The 19,372-nt window shown below is 50.0% G+C and overlaps 1 pseudogene; it reads right to left on the bottom strand.

Annotated features, from left to right (window-relative positions):
* Positions 1-5,867: 5,867 nt before the first annotated feature.
* On the bottom strand, positions 5,868-18,894 carry LOC129819104 (WD repeat domain phosphoinositide-interacting protein 4-like; annotated as a pseudogene).
* Positions 18,895-19,372: the final 478 nt, after the last annotated feature.

The raw sequence follows: 19,372 nt of genomic DNA, 5'->3' as shown, positions 1-19,372 counted from the left end.
CCTGCTGGCTGCAGTGTTTTTATGGATATATTCAATCTCTCCATGTCCCAGTCTGTTGTCCCCATTTGCTTCAAGATGTCCAAAATTGTTCCTGTAACCAAGAGAGCAGAGGTAACTGAACTATATTACTATTGCCCAGTAGCACTCAGTTCTGTCAAGTGGTTTGAGAGGCTAGTTAAGGACCATATCACCTCCACCTTACCTGATACCCTAGACCCACTACAATTCGCATATCGTCTCAACAGATCCATGGACGATGCAATTGCACACTGCCCTATTCCACCTGGACAAGAGATATACCTATGTAAGAATGCTGTTCTTCGACTAAAGCTCAGCCTTCTACACCGTAGTGCCTTCCAAGCTCATCACTAAGGTCAGAGCCCTGGGTCTGAACACCTCCCTGTGGAACTGGTTACTGGACTTCCTGACGGGCCAAACCCAAGTCGTGAAGGTTGGCAACAACAACTCTGCCAAGCTGATCCTCAACACGGTGGCCACACAGGGGCATGTGCTCAGCCCTGTCCTGTACTCCTTGTTCACCCATGACTGCGTGGTCACACACGTCTCAAACTCAATCATCAAGTTTGCTGACGACACGACAGTGGTATGCCTGATTACCAACAATGATGAGACAGCTTACAGGGAGGAGGTGGGAGCCCGGGTGGAGTGATGCCAGGAAAGTGACCTCTCCATCAACATCAACAAAACGAAGGAGCTGATCGTGGACTACAGGACACAGCAGAGAGAGCACACTCCCATCCACATCGATGGGGCCGCAGTGGTAGGGTCAAAAGCTTCAAGTTCTTCGGCGTGCACATCACTGACAACCTGAAATGGTCTTTTCACACAGACAACATGGTAAAGATACACAACAGTGCCTCTTCAACCTCAGGAGGCTAAAGACATTTTAACTTTGCCCCTAAGACTCACACAAACTTCTAAAGATGCACCATTGAGAGCCTCCTGTCAGGCTGTATCACCACCTGGTACAGAAATTGCACCGCCCACAACCGCAGTGCTCTCCAGAGGGTGGTGTGGTCAGCCCAACGCATCACCGGGGTCACAGTGCATGCCCTCCAGGGTGCGTGCTCAGTCCCCTCCTGTACTCCCTGTTCAGTCATGAATGCACAGACAGGCACGACTCCAACACCATCATTAAGTTTGCCGATGAAACAACAGTGGTAGGCCTGATCACCGACAACGACGAGACAGCCAATAGGGAGGTCAGAGACCTGACCGTGTGGTGCAAGGACAACAACCTCTCCCTCAACGTGATCAAGACAAAGGAGATGATTGTGGACTACAGGAAAAGGAGGACCGAGCACGCCCCCATTCTCATCGACGGGGCTGTAGTGGAGCAGGTTGAGAGCTTCAAGTTCCTTGGCGTCCACATCACCAACAAACTAACATGGTCCAAGCACCCCAAGACAGTCGTGAAGAGGGCACGACAAAACCTATTCCCCTCAGGATACTGAAAAGATTTGGCATTGGTACTTAGATCCTCCAAACGTTCTACAGCTGCACCATCGAGAGCATCCTGATGGGTTGGATCACTGCCTGGTAAGGCAACCGACTGCAAGGCACTACAGAGGGTAGTGCGTACAGCCCAGTACATCACTGTGGCCAAGCTTCCTGCCATCCAGGACCTCTATACCAGGCGGTGTCAAAGGAAGGCAATAAAAACTTGCCATAAGACTCCTGAACATCTAATCAAATGGCTACCCAGACTATTTGCATTGCCCCCCCTCTTCTACGCTGCTGCTACTCTCTGTTATTATATATGCATAGTCACTTTAATAACTCTACCTACATGTACATATTTCCTCAATTATCTCGACTAACCAGTGTCCCCGCACATTGACTCTGTACCAGTACCCCCTGTATATAGCCTCGCTATTGTTATTTTACTGCTGCTCTTTAATTATTTGTTACTTTTATTTGTTACTTTTTTTAGGTATTTTCCTAAAACTGCATTGTTGGATAAGGGCGGTTAAGTAAGCATTTCACCTTAAGGTCTGCACCTGTTGTATTCGGCGCATGTGACAAATACAATTTGATTTGATCTACCTCACTATACACTAAACAAAAATATAAATGCAACATGTAAAGTTTTGGTGTCATGAGCTGAAATTAAAGATCCCAGAAATGTTCCATATGCACAAAAAGCTTATTTATCTCAAATTCTGTGCACAAATTTGTTTACATCCCTGTTAGTGAGCACTTCTCTTTTGCCAAGATAATCCATCCACCTGACAGGTGTGGCATATCAAGAAGCTGATTAAACAGCAAGGTCATCACACAGGTGCACCTTGTGCTAGGGACAATAAAACCCACTCTAAAATGTGCAGTTTTGTCACACAACACAATGCCAAGGTTTCTCAAGTTTTGAGGGAGCGTGCAATTGGCATGCTGACTGCAGGAATGTCCACCAGAGCTGTTGCCAGATAATTTAATGTTAATTTCTCTACTATAACCTGCCTCCAATGTCGTTTTAGAGAATTTGGCAGTACGTCCAACCAGACTCACAACCGTAGACCACGTGTATTGCGTCGTGTGAGCGAGCGGATTGCTGATGTCAACGTTGTGAAAAGAGTGCCCCATAGTGGCGATGGTGTTATGGTATGGGCAGGGATAAGCTACGTAAAATAAACACAACTGTAAATGCCATAGATACAGTGCATTCGGAAAGTATTCAGACCTCTTGACTTTTTTTCACATTTTGTTACTTTACAGCCTTATTCTAAAATTGATTAAATTGTTTTTTCTCACCGTGCTTCTACACCTGCATTGCTTGCTGTTTGGGGTTTTAGGCTGGGTTTCTGTACAGCACTTTGAGATATCAGCTGATGTAAGAAGGGCTATATAAATACATTTGATTTGATTTGATCAATCTACACACAATACCTCATAATGACAAAGCAAAAACTGTTTTCTCGACATTTTTGCAAATGTATTCCAAATAAAAAACAGATAATATTTACATAAGTATTCAGACCCTTTACTCAGTACTTTGTTGAAGGACCTTTTGTCAACGATTACAGCCTTGAGTTCTTGGTTATGACGCTACAAGCTTGGCACACCTGAATTTGAGGAGTTTCTCCCATTCTCTGCAGATCCTACCAAGCTCTATCAGGTTGGATGGGGAGCGTTGCTGCACAGCTATTTTCAGGTCTCTCCAGATATGTTCGATCTGGTTCAAGTCCGGGCTCTGGCTGGGACACTCAAGGACATCCCGAAACCACTCCTGTGTTGTCTTGGCTGTGTGCTGAGGGTCGTTGTCCTGTTGGAAGATTAACCTTCGCCCCAGTCTGAGGTCCTGAGCGCTCTGGAGCAGGTTTTCATTAAGGATCTCTCTATACTTTGCTCCGTTCATCTTTGCCTTGATCCTGACTAGTCTCCCAGTCCCTGCCGCTGAAAAACATCCCCACCGCATGATGCTGCCACCACCATGCTTCCCTGTAGAGATGGTGCCGGGTTTCCTCCAGATGTGACGCTTGGCATTCAGACCAAAGACTTCAATCTTGGTTTCATCAGACCAGAGAATCTTGTTTCTCATGTTCTGAGAGTCCTTTACGTGCCTTATAGCAAACTCCAAGTGGGCTGTCGTGCCTTTCACTGAGGAGTGGTTTATGTCTGGCCACTATCATAAAGGCCTGATTGGTGGAGTGTTGCAGAGATGGTTGTCCTTCTTTAAGTTTCTCCCATCTCCACAGAGGAACTCTGGAGCTCTGTCAGAGTGACCATCCGCTTCTTGGTCACCTCCCTGACCAAGACCCTTCTCCCCCAACTGCTTAGTTAGGCCAGGCGGCAAGCTCTAGGAAGAATCTTGGTTGTTCCAAACTTCTTCCATTTAAGGATGATGGAGGCCACTGGGTTCTTGGGGACCTTCAATGCTGCAGACATTTTTTGGTACCCTTCCCCAGATATGTGCCTCGACATAGTCCTGTCTTGGAGCTCTACGGACAATTCCTTCGACTTCATGGTTTGGTTTTTGCTCTGACATGCACTTTCAACTGTGGGACCTTATACAGACAGGTGTGTGCCTTTCCAAATTATGTCCAATTAATTGATATTACCACAGGTGGACTCCAATCAAGTTGTGGAAACATCTCAAGGATGATCAATGGAAACAGGATGAACCTGAGCTCAAGTTCGAGTCTCAATGCAAAGGGTCTGAATACTTAAGTAAATAATGCATTTCTGTTTTTAACTTTTAATACATTTACAAACATTTCAAAAAAACAATTTTTGCTTTGTCATTATGGGGTATTGTGTGTAGATTGATGATGAAAAAAAGTAATTTAATCCATTGTAGATTAAGGCTGTAAAGTAACAATTTGTGAAAAATGGAAGGGGTCTGAATACTTTCCGAATGCACTGTAGTTTTCATTGACTCACTCTGTGTGTAATAATATCGTTTAACATGATTTTTTTATGACTACTTCATCTCTGTACACCACACATACAATTATCTGTAAGGTCCCTCCTTCGATCAGTGAATTTCAAACACAGATTCAACCACAAAGACCAATGCCTCACAAAGAAGGGCACCTATTGGTAGATGGGTAAAAAAAAAAAAAGCTGACATTGAATATCCCTTTGAGCATGGTATCAATTACACTTTGGATTTCGTGTCAATACACTCAGTCACTACAAAGATACAGGCATCCTTCCTAACTCAGTTGCTGGAGAGGAAGAAGGCCAATGATGTCTTTAAAACAGTTACAGAGTTTTAATGGCTGTGATAGGAGAAAACTGATAATGGATCAACCACGTTGTAGTTACTACACTACTAACCCAATTGACAGAGTGAAAAGAAGGAAGTATGTACAGAATGCAAATATTCCAAACATGCATCCTGTTTGTAACAAGGTACTAAAGTAATACTGCAAAGAATTTGTCAAAACAGTTAACTTTTCGTCCTGAAAACAAAGTGTTCTTTGGGGCAAATCCAATACAACACCTTACTGAATATCACTCACCATATTTTCAAACATAGTGGTGGCTGCATCATGTCATGGGTATACTTGTAATCGTGAAGGACTGGGGAGTTTTTCCGGATTAAAAACGGAAAGGAAAACCTGGTTCAGTCTTTCCACCAGACACTCGGAGATGAATTCACCTTTCAGCAGGACAATAATCTAAAAGACAAGGCCAAATCTACACTTAAGTTGTTCACCAGGAAGACAATGAATGTTCCTGAGTACCCCCCCCCCCCCCCAAAAAAAAGAAAACATATATGGCAAGACTTGAACATTTTTGTCTAGCTATAATCAACACCCAATTTGACAAAGCTTGAAGAATTTTGAAAATATTAATGGTCAAATGTTGCACAATCCAGGTGTGGAAATTTACCCAGAAAGACTCACAGCTGTAATCGCTGCCAAAGGTGCTTCTACAAAGTATTGACTCAGGGGTGTGAATACTTATGTAAATTAGATATTTCTGTATGAATACTTTCTGAAAGCACTGTATATGTAATCTTTTCCTAAATTTAATTGTTATTAGTAGGAGTTTTCATTATCATTATTTGTAATTGTGTCCTGGAAGTGACTACACTACATCAGAGCAGGTCTCATATATTCAGGCAACTCAAAGTAACCACAGATAAGCCAGCAGTCATAGTAAAAATGTTTTTAATCTTCATACATACTTCATACATACAGATAAACTTGATTACAATAAAAACACAAAACAATCATGTAAAACAGACCTTCCGACCACGTGTATGCTTCTGTAAAATCAGCTCTGCTTCTTTAGCTTCACTTCTCTGTCCAAGTCTAGACCCAATCTACCATCATCATTACCACCATCAGATCTCTGCTCCTCTGCCCTCCCTCGCGCTCTCGCTCTTTCATCCCTCCCTCCTCCTTTTCCCCCCTCTCTCTTTCCTCTCAGAAGTCATCATCATCACAGATGTCCAGGTAAACGTCAGAGGCTTCCCGGTTACAGTTGCCATCAGGGGTGAACACGTACTTATGGAACGTCCCGTCAACACAGATAGCTAGAAAAAGGAGGAATGCAGAAAATGTTAAACTATTATTACAACTTTTACACTGCAAGGTTCCAGAGCTTAATCTATTGTAAAAGTATCCTATATTGTATATTCTATTGTTAATTCCAACAGTACAATTCATTTCCCAGCTAGGACAAAAACTATATTGATTAATTGATATGAGATATTGCTGTGGACTGACCGATGACAGAGTTGACATTTTTGGAAGTGTTCTTCCCAAATGCACAGATACAGGCACACTCCGCCGGGACGGTGAAACTTGCCTATGACCACTGACTGTCCACGTACTGACCAATCACAGGGCCCATCTTCCCCACACGAGCCAATCTGGGGAGAGAAGAAGAGGGGAGATAGTGGCATGAACAAACCATAAACAACAAAATGGTAAAATTTAGATTTGAGGTACGCACAAACACACATACACACTCTATCACACACACGTTCACGCCTCCTACGCAGAGCGTCTGTTGAGTTTAGTGTCTTTGAGAGCGAAGATGTGAACAGTGCCCTTGTCACTAGAGGCACACAGGAACGAAGAGTCATGACTGAAGTTGATACTGGAAGAGAGAGAGAGGAGATGAGACTCAATTCCATTTCCCCCTCTTTCTTTCTTTCCCTCCCTCCCAGTACCAGTAGAGTGTAGCAGGGTCTGTTCCTCCCTCCCTCCCAGTACCAGTAGAGTGTAGCAGGGTCTGTTCCTCCCTCCCTCCCAGTACCAGTAGAGTGTAGCAGGGTCTGTTCCTCCCTCCCTCCCAGTACCAGTAGAGTGTAGCAGGGTCTGTTCCTCCCTCCCTCCCAGTACCAGTAGAGTGTAGCAGGGTCTGTTCCTCCCTCCCTCCCAGTACCAGTAGAGTGTAGCAGGGTCTGTTCCTCCCTCCCTCCCAGTACCAGTAGAGTGTAGCAGGGTCTGTTCCTCCCTCCCTCCCAGTACCAGTAGAGTGTAGCAGGGTCTGTTCCTCCCTCCCAGTACCAGTAGAGTGTAGCAGGGTCTGTTCCTCCCTCCCTCCCAGTACCAGTAGAGTGTAGCAGGGTCTGTTCCTCCCTCCCTCCCAGTACCAGTAGAGTGTAGCAGGGTCTGTTCCTCCCTCCCTCCCAGTACCAGTAGAGTGTAGCAGGGTCTGTTCCTCCTTCCCAGTACCAGTAGAGTGTTGCAGGGTCTGTTCCTCCCTCCCTCCCAGTACCAGTAGAGTGTAGCAGGGTCTGTTCCTCCCTCCCAGTACCAGTAGAGTGTTGCAGGGTCTGTTCCTCCTTCCCAGTACCAGTAGAGTGTTGCAGGGTCTGTTCCTCCCTCCCTCCCTCCCAGTACCAGTAGAGTGTAGCAGGGTCTGTTCCTCCCTCCCAGTACCAGTAGAGTGTAGCAGGGTCTGTTCCTCCCTCCCAGTACCAGTAGAGTGTAGCAGGGTCTGTTCCTCCCTCCCTCCCTCCCAGTACCAGTAGAGTGTTGCAGGGTCTGTCCCTCCCTCCCTCCCAGTACCAGTAGAGTGTAGCAGGGTCTGTTCCTCCCTCCCTCCCTCCCAGTACCAGTAGAGTGTAGCAGGGTCTGTTCCTCCCTCCCTCCCTCCCAGTACCAGTAGAGTGTAGCAGGGTCTGTTCCTCCCTCCCTCCCAGTACCAGTAGAGTGTAGCAGGGTCTGTTCCTCCCTCCCTCCCAGTACCAGTAGAGTGTAGCAGGGTCTGTTCCTCCCTCCCTCCCAGTACCAGTAGAGTGTAGCAGGGTCTGTTCCTCCCTCCCTCCCAGTACCAGTAGAGTGTAGCAGGGTCTGTTCCTCCTTCCCTCCCAGTACCAGTAGAGTGTAGCAGGGTCTGTTCCTCCCTCCCTCCCAGTACCAGTAGAGTGTAGCAGGGTCTGTTCCTCCCTCCCTCCCAGTACCAGTAGAGTGTAGCAGGGTCTGTTCCTCCCTCCCTCCCAGTACCAGTAGAGTGTAGCAGGGTCTGTTCCTCCCTCCCTCCCAGTACCAGTAGAGTGTAGCAGGGTCTGTTCCTCCCTCCCAGTACCAGTAGAGTGTAGCAGGGTCTGTTCCTCCCTCCCAGTACCAGTAGAGTGTTGCAGGGTCTGTTCCTCCCTCCCTCCCTCCCAGTACCAGTAGAGTGTAGCAGGGTCTGTTCCTCCCTCCCTCCCAGTACCAATAGAGTGTAGCAGGGTCTGTTCCTCCCTCCCAGTACCAGTAGAGTGTAGCAGGGTCTGTTCCTCCCTCCCAGTACCAGTAGAGTGTAGCAGGGTCTGTTCCTCCCTCCCTCCCAGTACCAGTAGAGTGTTGCAGGGTCTGTTCCTCCTTCCCTCCCTCCCTCCCTCCCTCCCAGTACCAGTAGAGTGTAGCAGGGTCTGTTCCTCCCTCCCTCCCTCCCTCCCTCCCAGTACCAGTAGAGTGTAGCAGGGTCTGTTCCTCACTCCCTCCCTCCCTCCCTCCCTCCCAGTACCAGTAGAGTGTAGCAGGGTCTGTTCCTCCCTCCCTCCCTCCCTCCCTCCCTCCCAGTACCAGTAGAGTGTAGCAGGGTCTGTTCCTCCCTCCCTCCCTCCCTCCCTCCCAGTACCAGTAGAGTGTAGCAGGGTCTGTTCCTCCCTCCCTCCCAGTACCAGTAGAGTGTAGCAGGGTCTGTTCCTCCCTCCCTCCCAGTACCAGTAGAGTGTAGCAGGGTCTGTTCCTCCCTCCCAGTACCAGTAGAGTGTAGCAGGGTCTGTTCCTCCCTCCCAGTACCAGTAGAGTGTAGCAGGGTCTGTTCCTCCCTCCCTCCCAGTACCAGTAGAGTGTAGCAGGGTCTGTTCCTCCCTCCCTCCCAGTACCAGTAGAGTGTAGCAGGGTCTGTTCCTCCCTCCCTCCCAGTACCAGTAGAGTGTAGCAGGGTCTGTTCCTCCCTCCCTCCCTCACAGTACCAGTAGAGTGTAGCAGGGTCTGTTCCTCCCTCCCTCCCAGTACCAGTAGAGTGTAGCAGGGTCTGTCCCTCCCTCCCTCCCAGTACCAGTAGAGTGTAGCAGGGTCTGTTCCTCCCTCCCTCCCAGTACCAGTAGAGTGTAGCAGGGTCTGTTCCTCCCTCCCTCCCAGTACCAGTAGAGTGTAGCAGGGTCTGTTCCTCCCTCCCTCCCAGTACCAGTAGAGTGTAGCAGGGTCTGTTCCTCCCTCCCAGTACCAGTAGAGTGTAGCAGGGTCTGTTCCTCCCTCCCTCCCAGTACCAGTAGAGTGTAGCAGGGTCTGTTCCTCCCTCCCTCCCAGTACCAGTAGAGTGTAGCAGGGTCTGTTCCTCCTTCCCTCCCAGTACCAGTAGAGTGTAGCAGGGTCTGTTCCTCCCTCCCAGTACCAGTAGAGTGTAGCAGGGTCTGTTCCTCCCTCCCTCCCAGTACCAGTAGAGTGTAGCAGGGTCTGTTCCTCCCTCCCAGTACCAGTAGAGTGTAGCAGGGTCTGTTCCTCCCTCCCTCCCAGTACCAGTAGAGTGTAGCAGGGTCTGTTCCTCCCTCCCTCCCAGTACCAGTAGAGTGAGGCAGGGTCTGTTCCTCCTTCCCTCCCAGTACCAGTAGAGTGTAGCAGGGTCTGTTCCTCCCTCCCAGTACCAGTAGAGTGTAGCAGGGTCTGTTCCTCCCTCCCTCCCAGTACCAGTAGAGTGTAGCAGGGTCTGTTCCTCCCTCCCTCCCAGTACCAGTAGAGTGTAGCAGGGTCTGTTCCTCCCTCCCTCCCAGTACCAGTAGAGTGTAGCAGGGTCTGTTCCTCCCTCCCTCCCTCCCAGTACCAGTAGAGTGTAGCAGGGTCTGTTCCTCCCTCCCTCCCAGTACCAGTAGAGTGTAGCAGGGTCTGTTCCTCCCTCCCAGTACCAGTAGAGTGTAGCAGGGTCTGTTCCTCCCTCCCAGTACCAGTAGAGTGTAGCAGGGTCTGTTCCTCCCTCCCTCCCAGTACCAGTAGAGTGTAGCAGGGTCTGTTCCTCCCTCCCTCCCAGTACCAGTAGAGTGTAGCAGGGTCTGTTCCTCCCTCCCAGTACCAGTAGAGTGTAGCAGGGTCTGTTCCTCCCTCCCTCCCAGTACCAGTAGAGTGTAGCAGGGTCTGTTCCTCCCTCCCAGTACCAGTAGAGTGTAGCAGGGTCTGTTCCTCCCTCCCTCCCTCCCAGTACCAGTAGAGTGTAGCAGGGTCTGTTCCTCCCTCCCTCCCAGTACCAGTAGAGTGTAGCAGGGTCTGTTCCTCCCTCCCAGTACCAGTAGAGTGTAGCAGGGTCTGTTCCTCCCTCCCTCCCAGTACCAGTAGAGTGTAGCAGGGTCTGTTCCTCCCTCCCTCCCAGTACCAGTAGAGTGTAGCAGGGTCTGTTCCTCCCTCCCTCCCAGTACCAGTAGAGTGTAGCAGGGTCTGTTCCTCCCTCCCTCCCTCCCTCCCTCCAAGTACCAGTAGAGTGTAGCAGGGTCTGTTCCTCCCTCCCAGTACCAGTAGAGTGTAGCAGGGTCTGTTCCTCCCTCCCAGTACCAGTAGAGTGTTGCAGGGTCTGTTCCTCCCTCCCAGTACCAGTAGAGTGTAGCAGGGTCTGTTCCTCCCTCCCTCCCAGTACCAGTAGAGTGTAGCAGGGTCTGTTCCTCCCTCCCTCCCAGTACCAGTAGAGTGTAGCAGGGTCTGTTCCTCCCTCCCTCCCAGTACCAGTAGAGTGTAGCAGGGTCTGTTCCTCCCTCCCAGTACCAGTAGAGTGTAGCAGGGTCTGTTCCTCCCTCCCTCCCAGTACCAGTAGAGTGTAGCAGGGTCTGTTCCTCCCTCCCTCCCTCCCTCCCTCCCAGTACCAGTAGAGTGTTGCAGGGTCTGTTCCTCCCTCCCTCCCTCCCTCCCAGTACCAGTAGAGTGTAGCAGGGTCTGTTCCTCCCTCCCAGTACCAGTAGAGTGTTGCAGGGTCTGTTCCTCCCTCCCTCCCTCCCAGTACCAGTAGAGTGTAGCAGGGTCTGTTCCTCCCTCCCTCCCTCCCAGTACCAGTAGAGTGTAGCAGGGTCTGTTCCTCCCTCCCTCCCAGTACCAGTAGAGTGTAGCAGGGTCTGTTCCTCCCTCCCTCCCAGTACCAGTAGAGTGTAGCAGGGTCTGTTCCTCCCTCCCTCCCTCCCTCCCAGTACCAGTAGAGTGTTGCAGGGTCTGTTCCTCCCTCCCAGTACCAGTAGAGTGTTGCAGGGTCTGTTCCTCCCTCCCTCCCTCCCAGTACCAGTAGAGTGTAGCAGGGTCTGTTCCTCCCTCCCTCCCAGTACCAGTAGAGTGTTGCAGGGTCTGTTCCTCCCTCCCTCCCAGTACCAGTAGAGTGTAGCAGGGTCTGTTCCTCCCTCCCTCCCAGTACCAGTAGAGTGTTGCAGGGTCTGTTCCTCCCTCCCTCCCTCCCAGTACCAGTAGAGTGTAGCAGGGTCTGTTCCTCCCTCCCTCCCAGTACCAGTAGAGTGTAGCAGGGTCTGTTCCTCCCTCCCTCCCAGTACCAGTAGAGTGTAGCAGGGTCTGTTCCTCCCTCCCAGTACCAGTAGAGTGTAGCAGGGTCTGTTCCTCCCTCCCTCCCAGTACCAGTAGAGTGTAGCAGGGTCTGTTCCTCCCTCCCTCCCTCCCAGTACCAGTAGAGTGTAGCAGGGTCTGTTCCTCCTTCCCAGTACCAGTAGAGTGTAGCAGGGTCTGTTCCTCCCTCCCTCCCTCCCAGTACCAGTAGAGTGTAGCAGAGTCTGTTCCTCCCTCCCTCCCAGTACCAGTAGAGTGTAGCAGGGTCTGTTCCTCCCTCCCTCCCAGTACCAATAGAGTGTAGCAGGGTCTGTTCCTCCCTCCCAGTACCAGTAGAGTGTAGCAGGGTCTGTTCCTCCCTCCCAGTACCAGTAGAGTGTAGCAGGGTCTGTTCCTCCCTCCCTCCCAGTACCAGTAGAGTGTAGCAGGGTCTGTTCCTCCCTCCCTCCCAGTACCAGTAGAGTGTAGCAGGGTCTGTTCCTCCCTCCCTCCCAGTACCAGTAGAGTGTAGCAGGGTCTGTTCCTCCCTCCCTCCCAGTACCAGTAGAGTGTAGCAGGGTCTGTTCCTCCCTCCCTCCCAGTACCAGTAGAGTGTAGCAGGGTCTGTTCCTCCCTCCCTCCCAGTACCAGTAGAGTGTAGCAGGGTCTGTTCCTCCCTCCCTCCCAGTACCAGTAGAGTGTAGCAGGGTCTGTTCCTCCCTCCCTCCCTCCCAGTACCAGTAGAGTGTAGCAGGGTCTGTTCCTCTGCGTAGCTCCACTAGTTTGTCTCTGGTGGTGGTATCAAACAGTCTGATCAGGGTGCCCTTACGGGAGGCCGATGCTGCCACACTGCCAGGCTGGTTGAGCGCCAGGCAAGCGATCTCACTCTGGTGGGCGTTGATGGTGAAGGGCGCAGACGAAGTGCCAGGCTTAGTGTTGGACAGGTCCTGAGGCAGAGAGAGGGATGCAGATTGAAGGAGAGAGAGAAGTAGAGGGAGAGAGTTGAACACTGACTAGGACCTCATGTATTATGCAACAGTTTGTGCATTTCACTCTATGGCAGGGTTCCCCAACTGTTGAATTTCCATTGTTGGATATAAAAAACTGTTCAAACACCAGGAAATCAGGTGATTTTAATTTGGGAAATCTGTTCCCAAGTATTTCAGCGAATAATAGAGAGACACGTGATCATAAATTAATGTAAGGTTTGAAATTATTACGTTTTATTCTTATATTATATCTGTTTTGGCTTCTTGCAGTTAATTTGCAGTCTACAAATGATTTGTAATTATGTTTGAGTTTGTCTCTACAGTTATGATTTAATGTATTTGATAATTTTTTTATTTGACTAGCTTATGAACAGCTTATAAACCAACATAGTTAGTATAGTACCATGGAATAAACTATTAAATGAAATAGATGAATTACCACAAGCTGCAGACTTCCACACTTATGTCCAGGGAAGACCAGCAGCTGTTTCTCCAGACTGGGACATAGGTCACACAGTCCTGTGAGAGAGAGAGACCGGGAGAGAGAGAGAGCGAGAGAGTGAGAGAGAAAGAGAGAGACAAAGAGAGAGACAAAGAGAGAGAGAAAGAGAGAGAGACCGGGAGAGAGAGCGAGAGAGAGAAAGAGAGAGAGAGAGACCGAGAGAGAGAGAGAGAAAGAGAGAGAGACCAGGAGAGAGAAAGAGAGAGAGACCGGGAGAGAGAGAGAGAGACCGGGAGAGAGAGAGAGAGAGACCGGGAGAGAGAGAGAGAAAGAGAGAGAGACCGGGAGAGAGAGAGAGAAAGAGAGAGAGACCAGGAGAGAGAGAGAGAGAGAGAGAGAGAGAGAGAGAGAGAATACACAGATCTATCAGATAACACACATGGATATGTTTTTGTTTGGCTTACCTATCCTTGTGGGGACCAGAAGTCCTCACAAGGATAGTAAAACAAGGACAAGTGGGGACATTTCGCCAGTCTCTACAAAGAAAAAGGCTATTTTAGGCTCAGGGGTTAAGTTTAGGTTTAGTTTTAGGGTTAGGTTTAGTTTTAAGGCCAGGTGTTACGGAAAACATAATTTTGTAAAACAAACATGTGTGTGTACCTTTAGGGTTGTCTCTGGTGTCAAAGTCAAACAGTTTCACAGGGTTGTCAGGGAAACTGTAGACATAGATTCTGTTCTTTAACACAATGATGATCCTGAGAGAGTACGCGAGGAGAGTGTGGAGAGAGAGAAATCAGAGGGAGAGAAGGGTTGGTTAAACATCTTCAAATAACACACTATAGGGAGCTCTATGTGGAGTTGGGGTTTGTTCCTGAAAATGTTCAGATAGTCACTCACTTGTCGTGTCTCATGCGTACTGCCAGAACAGGCTTGGTGAAGGTAAACTCCAGCACCAACTTCTCCTTGGGGTCCCTTCCCTCCCGAACATCATCCCAGACCAACACTAGGATTTGAAACTATACATCAGTTTATGAATTAAATTAAATCAATACATGACGAAAATCATTATCACATTTCTATATCAATATGAACCATTTATATAAATACTAAAAACAATCAGTTCAAGTCACCTATTTTCTCTTGAAAACCACTTAGATTGTGAGCAGGTGGGCACTGCCACAATTGAAACAGACTCAGCAATATGACATTGTCACAAGCAGCACCACAGACATTGAGATGAGAGTGATGCAAGACTTTGCTATCACACAGTCATACAGAGAGTATATGAGCATGGGGGTGCTTCACACTGCTACAACATGATAGCTAAGGGAAGCAAAAAGACTCAAACAGGCATATTCATTACGCCGATTCTGTTGCATAATGTTTCTTAAGCGGAAGTAAATGGAACGAAACAGAGGGACCTACCTGAATTTGTCCAATAGAAACTTGTTTTGCTCTGTTTAGTTCTTAAACGGTAAACGTTTTCCATAATGAATACACTCCAGAGCAAATGGAACGAAATGGAGAGACCTACCTGACTTCGTCCAATAGAAACTCTCGTAATCTTACGTTTTAAGTAAACGGTTTCTGTCGCAAAACGTTTTCCAACAGAATCAGAGTAATGAATTCACACCAACTTTAGGTTAAGTCCCTCGCTTCAACGTTCTTAGTTGTTTTTAAAATGTTCCCGATATTGTGCACAACTGACTCCACCTTTAAAGTCTATCAAGTCATTTAAAAATATGTGGTCCACTCATCAGAGATCTCAGAGAACTTGGGGTTGATTCCACCTCCTACTACAGCCAGCGGGTTGGAGCGATGCAGCATGGAACACTGGGCCACACTTCCCACCCGCTCATGGTCTGACACACACAAATACAGTATAAACACACAGAATACGAACACACACACAGACGGCTGATACCACAGGTCTGAAATACATTTACATTTTAATAATTTAGAAGGCGCTCTAATACAGAGAGATTCATAGTAAGTAGTCAGTGCATACATGTTATACTGGTCCCGTGGGAATCAAAGCCACAACCCTGGTGTTGCAAGCACCATGCTCTACCAACTGAGCCACATGGAATTCCACTCACCAAGGTGTCCCTTCTCCATAAGAGGCTCCACATTGTATATCCGAACACCTGTCTCCATCGCACAACAGAAACAACCTGAGTGTCACATTCCTGACCTGTTTTCCTTTGTTTTGTATTCATTTTAGTTGGTCAGGGCGTGAGTTGGGTGGGTTTGTCTATGTTTGTATTTCTATGTGGGGTTTTGTGTTCGGCCTGGTATGATTCTCAATTAGAGACAGGTGTGTATTGTTTGTCTCTAATTGAGAGTCATACAAAGGCAGCCAGGGTTTCACTGGTGTTTTGTGGGTGTTTGTTCCTGTGTCCTCACAGGACAGTTGAAGGTTAGTCTCATTTGTTGTTTTGTAGTGTATTGTTTTGCTGTTTTCATTAAAAGATGGCTTATTTCCCTCAATCCGCATCTTGGTCCTATCCATGCTCCTTCTCGTTTGAGGAGGAGAACAACATTGACTGCCTTTACAGAAACACCCACCACAACAGGACCAAGCGGATTGAGGAGAGAGAAAAAGAACTAAGGCACTGGACACAGGAGGAATGGTCTTGGGAGATCATGGACGGAAAAGGACCCTGGGGAAGGGTTGGAGAGAATCGCCGCTCTCGGGAGGTGAAGAAGGCAGCCACAGCCCAGGAGCGGTGGATTGAGGAGGCAGCACGTATGAGAGGCTGGAAGCCCGAGAGGCTCACCCAAGAATTTCTTGGGGGGGGGGGCTAAAGGGGAGTGTGGCGAAGCCGGGTTGGATACCTGAGCCAACTCCCCGGGCTTGCCGTGGAGTAAGAGGGCGTCGTACTGGTCAGACACCGTGTTATGCGGTGAAGCGCACGGTGTCCCCAGTACGCGTGCTTAGCCCAGTGCGGGCTATTCCACCTTGCCGCACTGGGAGGGCTAGGTTGGGCATCGAGCCGGATGCCATGAAGCCGGCCCAACGTATCTGGCCTCCAGTACGTCTCCTCGGGCCGGCGTACATGGCACCAGCCTTACAGGTGGTGTCCCCGGTTCGCCTGCATAGCCCAGTGCGGGCTATTCCACCTCGCCGCACTGGCAGGGCTACGGGGACCATTCAACCTGGTAAGGTTGGAGAGGCTCGGTGCTCAAGAGCACGTGTCCTCCTTCACGGTCCGGTATATCCGGCGCCACCTTCCCACCCCAGCTCAGTACCACCAGTGCCTACACCACGCACCAGGCTTCCAGTGCATCTCCAGAGCCCTGTTCCTCCTCCACGTACTCTCCCTATGGTGCGTGTCTCCAGCCCAGTGCCTCCAGTTCCGGCACCACGCACCAAGCCTCCTGTGCGTCTCCAGAGCCCTGGACGCACTGTTCCTTCTCCCCGCACTCGCCCTGAGGTGCGTGCCCTCAGCCCGGTACCTCCAGTTCCGGTACCACGCACCAGGCCTAGAGTGCGCCACGAGAGTCCAGTGTGCCCTGTTCCTGTTCCCCGCACTCGCCCTGAGGTGCGTGCCCTCAGGCCGGTACCTCCAGTTCCGGTACCACGCACCAGGCCTATAGTGCGTCTCAGCCGGCCAGAGTCTGCCGTCTGCCCAGCGGTGCCTGAACGGCCCGTCTGCCCAGCTCCGTCTGAGCCATCTGTCTGCCCAGCTCCGTCTGAGCCATCGGTCTGCCCAGCTCCGTCTGAGCCATCTGTCTGCCCAGCGCCGTCTGAGCCATCTGTCTGCCCAGCGCCGTCTGAGCCATCTGTCTGCCCAGCGCCGTCTGAGCCATCTGTCTGCCCAGCGCCGTCTGAGCCATCTGTCTGCCCAGCGCCGTCTGAGCCATCTGTCTGCCCAGCGCCATCTGAGTCATCCGTCTGCCACGAGCCATTAGAGCCGCCCGTCTGTCCCGAGCCAGTAGAGCCGCCCGTCTGTCCCGAGCCAGTAGAGCCGTCCGTCAGTCAGGAGCCGCTAGAGCCGTCCGTCAGTCAGGAGCCGCCAGAGACGCCCGCCAGTCAGGAGCTGCCAGAGACGCCCGCCAGTCAGGAGCTGCCAGAGACGCCCGCCAGTCAGGAGCTGCCAGAGACGCCCGCCAGTCAGGAGCTGCCAGAGACGCCCGCCAGTCAGGAGCTGCCAGAGACGCCCGCCAGTCAGGAGCTGCCAGAGACGCCCGCCAGTCAGGAGCTGCCAGAGACGCCCGCCAGTCAGGAGCTGCCAGAGACGCCCGCCAGTCCGGAGCTGCCCTACAGTCCGGAGCTGCCCTACAGTCCGGAGCTGCCCTACAGTCCGGAGCTGCCACTCAGCCCGGACCTGCCGGAGTCCCTCAGCCAGGACCTGCCGGAGTCCCTCAGCCAGGACCTGCCGCCCCTTATCCCGGTGCTGGTCCTTATCCCGGTGCTGCCCCTTGTCCCGGTGCTGTCCCTTGTCCCGGTGCTGCTCCTTGTCCCGGTGCTGCCCCTTATCCCGGTGTTGCCCCTTGTCCCGGTGCTGCCCCTTGTCCCGGTGCTGCCCCTTGTCCCGGTGCTGCTCCTTGTCCCGGTGCTGCCCCTTGTCCCGGTGCTGCCCCTTGTCCCGGTGCTGCCCCTTGTCCCGGTGCTGCCCCTTGTCCCGGTGCTGCCCCTTATCCCGGTGCTGCCCCTTATCCCGGTGCTGCCCCTTCATTTAGGTGGGGTTAGTGGGAGGGTGGTCATTGGGAGGGGGATAAAGAAGCGGGGATTGATTATGGTGGGGTGGGGACCTCGTCCACCGCCAGAGCCGCCACCGTGGACAGACGCCCACCCAGACCCTCCCCTAGACTTTGTGCTGGTGCGCCCGGAGTTCGCACCTTAAGGGGGGGGTTCTGTCACGTTCCTGACCTGTTTTCCTTTGTTTTGTATTCATTTTAGTTGGTCAGGGCGTGAGTTGGGTGGGTTTGTCTATGTTTGTATTTCTATGTGGGGTTTTGTGTTCGGCCTGGTATGATTCTCAATTAGAGACAGGTGTGTATTGTTTGTCTCTAATTGAGAGTCATACAAAGGCAGCCAGGGTTTCACTGGTGTTTTGTGGGTGTTTGTTCCTGTGTCCTCACAGGACAGTTGAAGGTTAGTCTCATTTGTTGTTTTGTAGTGTATTGTTTTGCTGTTTTCATTAAAAGATGGCTTATTTCCCTCAATCCGCATCTTGGTCCTATCCATGCTCCTTCTCGTCTAAGGGGGAGAACAACAATGACTGCCTTTACACTGAGGTAGAGACCGATAGAGGGGGAAGGGTGTAAATTGACACTGTTTGAAACAAGACTGATAAACGTGATGTCCTCTCCTATATATTTACGTCTGGCTTCACAGAGTATTATTGTCTTATGTTGATAATGGGATATGGAGAAGGGTGAGCCGGTCAAGGATCGATTCAGACAAGGTGGTAAATTGTATGACAAGTGACAGTTTGATTTAAGAGTAAAGATATCTGGTACAAACGTATACGGACTCGTTCATTTGGCTCATAAGGAACCTCCAGAAAAAGCCCAGATAACAGAATGCATAGACATTTTATACAGCACAGAAAGTAGGTTGAGTCTGGAAGTTCTGGTCCTCTGGTTGGTTCTGGACAGGTTGTTGTCTTCTCAGATTGGTCCTGATGAGCTGGGCGTCATCCTTCTGAGTCTTGTAGCAAAAGTTCTTTGTTACCAAATGTTCAGCTAAAACAGGAGATTTGGTGTGTGCGTAGATGTTCCCATTTAATCAGTGTTTATGAAAGGTTTATGTCAGCCCTCTGTCCTTGGGTATGTGTGTGTCTCATTATCTCGTGAAATGCAGACCCAAGCACCCTTTTCTTATCAGTGTTTATGAACGGTCTGTGCCAGCCCTCTGTCCTTGGGTGTGTGTGTGTGTCTCAGTTTCTGCTTATGAGTTTGTGAGAAATCCTGTTTAGAAAGAAGTTAGTTATAACAACGTAATAGCAATATGCTTGTGTTATTTTAAATGGTATTTATTACAAATACTCTGGTCCTGGTTGAACTGCAGGCTGTTGACTCCTCTCGGTTGGGCCATGCTGGAGGAGTGACATAAAGCAGATGTTATGCCTTATGGACCGGGCGAGGCATCCTGATTGACAACGATTTACAAGGGACACAACAACCTAAAAGGTTTTCAAGAGAAAATAGGTTAGCCATCCTGGTAAACAAACGCCAGGCAGTGACTAACTCAAGCTACCAACAATTAGCTAGCTAATGTTGCTATCTAGTCACAGTATACAGCATAGCTGGCGTAGCTATAATGTACTGCTGCAGTTATCGTAAAAGCTGTATCATATTCCTGGAACCGCATGAATTGTTTCAAAGCTTACCATGAAGCGACAGAAAACGAGTTGAGTTAAAAGAGTAATTGGTCTTGAGACGGCTAAAATATCTCAACAACAAAGCTAACTACACAGTAACGAAATATTTTGTTGTTATTTTTCCTACAAATGACGTCGCCGCGTGTTTCTGCTTTCTGACCTCTTCTTCGGCACCTCCAGACCACAAACAAG

The sequence above is a fragment of the Salvelinus fontinalis genome, chromosome 21 (assembly GCF_029448725.1).
Source record: "Salvelinus fontinalis isolate EN_2023a chromosome 21, ASM2944872v1, whole genome shotgun sequence".
NCBI lineage: Eukaryota > Metazoa > Chordata > Actinopteri > Salmoniformes > Salmonidae > Salvelinus > Salvelinus fontinalis.
The sequence above is the reverse complement of the archived record's forward strand: the minus strand, read 5'-3'. Positions and strand labels throughout refer to the sequence as shown.